Source organism: Megalobrama amblycephala, unplaced genomic scaffold (assembly GCF_018812025.1).
Source record: "Megalobrama amblycephala isolate DHTTF-2021 unplaced genomic scaffold, ASM1881202v1 scaffold495, whole genome shotgun sequence".
Classification (NCBI taxonomy): Eukaryota; Metazoa; Chordata; class Actinopteri; order Cypriniformes; family Xenocyprididae; genus Megalobrama; species Megalobrama amblycephala.
This window is the reverse complement of record NW_025953411.1, coordinates 17,731-23,680: the sequence shown is the minus strand read 5'-3', so window position 1 is coordinate 23,680 and position 5,950 is coordinate 17,731.

The following is a 5,950-nucleotide window of genomic DNA, read 5'->3' as shown; positions in this document are numbered from 1 at the left end:
AGGTGTAACTTACACATTAACTAACTGCTATATTCACTAGTGCGTTCAGATTAAGTACATGGAAATAGGACTGTAAAATAAAGTGCACCTTTGTACATAAACATTACATAGGAATTAACGTGATCTTATGAGAATAGGCTACGTGTATTTTTACATAAAATGTGGTTCTACCACACGTACATTTACTTAGTTTTTATACGCACAAAACCTACAACACTGGCGTATTTAGAGAACTAAAACGTAAAAATACTTACGTATTAATAGCAATAAAAACGTAAATCATGTTACGTAAAGTTTGAATGTAAATGAATTCCCCTGTAATAAAATAATGGGATTAATGTTTTAAATCTGTTGTATGTATTCAATTGTCATATCAATACATGTTTTTAGTCGCATTTTTTGAATACAGTTTACTCATCTACTTAATATGAAGTAACATTTCTGTTTGTGACGTAATATTTAGTTTGTTTGCTGTGAGACAGAAGGCGTTTTCTTCTATGCAGCGACTGACAATACAACCATTGGATACATCAAAACACAACATATATTCACAAATCACACCAATTTTATTTGTTTGCTGTACTACATGTCTTTAGAATCCATATATTTGTAAGGGACAGATCCAAATTCAGCCCTTTATCCATCAATCTTCATCTTCATTCTCAGCAGCAGCGACCGTCACAGTCAAAGCTCGCGCTCGTTATAACTTAAATTTGAAAGTAGCGTCCACCCTCGAAGCGTTATGACATGAGGCTTGTTTGAGATGAGCAAATTCTGTGCAGAACCGATCACAGGTGATCACCGCGAGATGCATGCCGGTTAGAAATGTGTCCGAGGGTGGGCCGCCTTGCTCTGATGTCATGCCGACGTGTGTCAAAAACCTCTCGCGAGTGCGAGGCGGACGTGTCGGATTCTGCAGTCGAGCGCAGTTGCTCTCCACCGACTGCGCTGACCAAAAGCACGATGGGAAACGACTTGCTGACGACACAGCTTAAAGCTTATTGGTTTAAACAACCGTGATGTATTGATCTGATTTAAAATGTTTGATTTTAAAACTCTAATATCATGTTTTTATGTGTAAAAATAATGTGTGAATATTCCCAAACTCTCTGGCACAGTGATCTCTCTATGGGTTATGCGAACGTTGTCATTTATAAAAAAATATATATAAAAACATGTCTATAATTAAAGTAAAAATGATTGATACACACATCTTTCGAATGGAAATAAATAACAAGTACTTTGGGTGTATTGTTCATTCTGTTTATTTTCATATAAAAGCAACAGAACTTAAATTACATCCAGTTTATCAGCAACACAGCGCACGAGTGTGAATCCCGCTATATCCGCCTTTGATCTCGTAGGGTCCGTAGAAAAAGTCGCTTGTTTTGGGCTTGTTTTCACAGGCCTGCTTGCTTATTTGTCTCGCGAGATCTGGCAACACTGCTTCACGTAGGCTGCGTCCGAAAACCTAGATAGCTGTTTTGCTGCCTCGCTGTCTTATAAGAGAATGACTTGTACGGCAGCGTTTGTGCATGAAGGCACCTCAAGAAATTGATTTCGGACAGACTTCTGAGGCAGCGTAACAGTTTAATGATCTACAGCAATATAGCGCGAGCTTTGGTGAGAACTAAACAAATATTTAATTATTACAGTAGTAATTTATCGATAGAGAAATTGAAAATGTTGGTCAAAATTGAAATATGTTGGTCAAATTCGTACATTTATACACAAAATGAGCAGCAAACGCAACTTTCGCCATCTTTATTTTTCTAGCTCAACTGTCACAGAATGGAAAGCACAGGATTGTGGGATATCAAAGGCAGCTAAGGATACATCCATGCTTCCTTCAAAAATCGATCTGAGGAAGGTATCTCATATCTCATGAGACAGGAAGTGAAGCTAAACATTGGATTCGGACGTGCCTTGATGCCTTACTACCTTGAAATGTGTCCTCAGAAGGCAGCATTTTCCAGTTTTCGGATGCAGCCGTAGAGAAGCCGGATTCATCATATTCTGCTCTGTAAAAATCTATTATTTACCGCCAGAGAGGACTGTGACTGCAACTCATCATCATTTGATCTACTTTTTGGTACGACGTTTTCGCAATAAATTAATTGTTGTGATTACGCTTGTTTGTCTGTCATTCTTTTATTTAAAACAGTACGGAGTTTTGAATAAATGTTTATGGGTAGGTTTAAAGGTAAGTGTAGGATTAGCGGCTCAAAATATCATTTTAATGTTATATTTTTACTAAAATTGTCATTTTCCTATACATTTCTGTCCATTATGTATAAAATGGGTATGTTTTGGTTCAGGATGGGGTTTAGGGATCTTACATTTATCTACAAAACGATAAAAGGGACATTATACATATATCTTTATGACATGAAAGATTCGTAAATATTTTACATTTTTTCGCTCTAGAAACGTAAGTATTTTTATGTTTTAGTGCTATAAATGTGTCAATATTGCACATTTTAGCACCTTTCTAAACGTATAAAAATGTACGTTTTGTGTCTTTGAAAGTTACGTATGCTCTTACCAGGTGTAAATTACGCATTAACTAACTGGTATATTCACTAGTATGTTCATAGTAAGTACATGGAAATAGGACTGTAAAATAAAGTGCATCCTTGTACATAAACATTAGGCTACATAGGATTACCAGCTCTTACCAGGTGTAACTTACGCATTAAATAACTGGTATATTCACTAGTACGATCATAGAAAATACATGGAAATAGGACTGCAAAATAATGCATCCTTGTACATAAACATTACATAGGAATTACCCGCTCTTACCAGGTGTAACTTACACATTAAATAACTGGTATATTCACTAGTATGTTCATAGTAAATACATGGAAATAGGACTGTAAAATAAAGTGCATCCTTGTACATAAACATTACATAGGAATTACCAGCTCTTTAACCTTTGTAATAATAAGCTTAAGCATTTTAACACAATTAGTAAATACAGTAATGTGTCTTACAAGTTACCATAAATAAGTGCCTGTTATTACCCACACTTGTCCATAAGTACAAAATAGTTACCATGTACATACCATTAGTAAGTACAGTAATGTGTCTGTTAGTTACCATATACGGACACTATAAGTAAGTGCCTGTTATTACCCAACACTTGTCTATAGGTACAAAGTACTTACCATGTATGTACCATTGGAACGTACAGCAGTGTTTCTTAGTTTCCATGTACATACATGTCTGGTAAGTACCTTGTGTTACCACTCTTTTACCTGTATGTACAACATAATTACTATACATGTACCAAGAAAGTATACGTACTGTAAAATAAAGCGCTACCCAAGTGTTCCATCTGAAGTGTATATGATGACATTCTGAATAGCAGCCCAGAGCAAATTACTCAGACAATGTGATCCGTTTCATTCTGATGTTTCCCTAATGGTTTGGGGTCAGGTTGTCTGAAAAGCTAAAGATGCTCCATTTACACTTACTTTTAATTGCACCAGCCGTATTGACCCATCGTAATGGCAATTAGTGAAATGATAAATAAAAGGCAGCGGCTATTTGCACTAAGTGCAAACAGCAATAGATGCTATTTACACTGTGCAAATACAGACGTGGACAAAATTGTTGGTACCCTTGATAAATACAATCAAAGATGACTGTAAAAAATAAATCTGTATTGTTTACCCTTTTGATCTTTAATTCATAAAATTAGTAAAAATCTAACCTTTCATTGAAGGAAAAGAATTGAAAATGGGGGGAAAATCATATTATGAAATAAATGTTTTTTCTCCAAAACACATTGGCCACAATTATTGGCACCCTTTTATTCAATACTTTTTGCAACCTCCTTTTGCCAAGATAACAGCTCTGAGTCTTCACCTATAATGCCTGATGAGTTTGAAGATCACCTGACAAGAGATCAGAGACCATTCCTTCATGCAGAATTTCTACATATCCTTCAGATTCCCAGCTCTATGTTGGTGCTTCTTCTCTTCAGTTCACTCCACTCATTTTCTTTAGGGTTCAGGTCAGGGGACTGGGATGGCCATGGCAGAAGCTTCATTTTGTGCTCAGTGATACATTTTTGTGTTGGTTTTGATGTTTGTTTTGGATCATTGTCCTGATGGAAGATCCAACCACGGCCCATTATTGGATTTCTAGCAGAAGTGGTCAAGTTTTGATTTTTTATCTGTTGGTATTTGATAGAATCCATGATACCATGTATCTGAACAAGATGTCCAGGACCTCCAGCAGAAAAATAGGCCCATGACATTAAAGATCCAGAAGTATATTTAACCGTGGGCATGGGGTACTTTTTATGTGTGCACCAAACCCATCTGGTTGGTTTGCTGCCAAAAAGCTCTTTTTTTAGTTTCACCTGACCATAGAAGCTGGTCCCATTTGAAGTTCCAGTCTTGTCTGACAACTGAATATGCTGGAGATTGTTTCTGGATGAGAGCAGAGGATTTTTCTTGAAACCTTCCTGAACAACCTGTGGGGACGTAGGTGCTGTTTGATCATTTTTTTAGGCTTTCTGAGACTCAAGACTCCACTAATCTCTGCAATTCTCCAGCTGTGATACTTGGAGAGTCTTTGGCCACTCAAACTTTCCTCCTCACCGCGCATTAGGACGATTTAGACACGTCCTCTTCCAGGCAGATTTGTAACATATTTAGTTGATTGGAACATCTTAATTATTGCCCTAATAGTGGAAATGGGGATTTTCAATACTTTAGCTATTTTCTTACAGCCACTTTCTTATTTGTGAAGCTCAACAATCTTTTGCTTCACATTAAAACTATATTCTTTGGTTTTACTCATTGTGATGAATGATTAAGGGAATTTGGTCTTTGTGTTTCCTCATGTTTGTACTCCTGTGGAACAGCAAGTCATGGCTGGACAATTTCATGTTTATGATCACCCTGGTGTGCTAAAAAAAATGTAAATATGAATGGGAATATACTTCAGAGATATTTTACTCATAAAAAATTCTAGGGGTGCCAATAATTGCGTCCAATGTGTTTTGGAGAAAAACATTTATTTCATAATGTGATCTTCCCCCCACTTTCAATTCTTTTCCTTCAATGAAAGGTTAGATTTTTGCTAATTTTATTAAGTGACAATAGGAACATTTTCTTAGCAATATGCTATTTACACTAAGTGAAAATAGCAATAGATTATTAACAGCATGTAAAAGTATCAGTTCTTTGCAATAAGAGTAAATAGTAATTAGATGGTATCTATACTTTATATTGGCAGATACTGTTTTCACCTCAGTATTTTTTTATATTAACAGGATGCAATAATATCATAGAGTTTAAATGATTATATTTATTCAAATTATTAAATGTATGCTATCTTATTGGGAGAATAAAAACCGTTCCTACACCTTCCCCTAACCCTACCCAATAAATACTTTTAATATTATTAATCACCCATTCACAGTTTATTTCCACTTCTAGTACATTATTTTAATTTTTATTTCAAATAAATGCGAGCTCGGCAAAAGGTGGATTAAAACCCGCATCGATCGTGTTAAAAGCCAGGCCTGCGAGCCTCATTCACTACTACTGCACCACTGACCACAATTCTGTGTGTCTTTTTTAAAACTTGAGTGGCCCAACCAGACATTTGCGGGCGGAGCTAGTGTAAATAGGGTTTTCCAACAAGAGACGCTATTTGCACTTAGTGTAAATAGACACTCCGTAAATGTCTATTTTGTTATGTAATAAAATTTATAGACATCAGCATTAGGAATTAGAGTAATACTCATTGACAACTCTTACAATAAATTTTAGGTAACGCTTTAGATTACAGCCCAGAAAGTACTGCGTAATTACAATTAATTTACAGCGTAACTATCTGTAATTATTTTGTACCTATAAAGAACCTATATGTAGATATAGGGTAACAATAAGTAAAGTTTGGTTAATAAAAAGGTAACAACCAATATAAA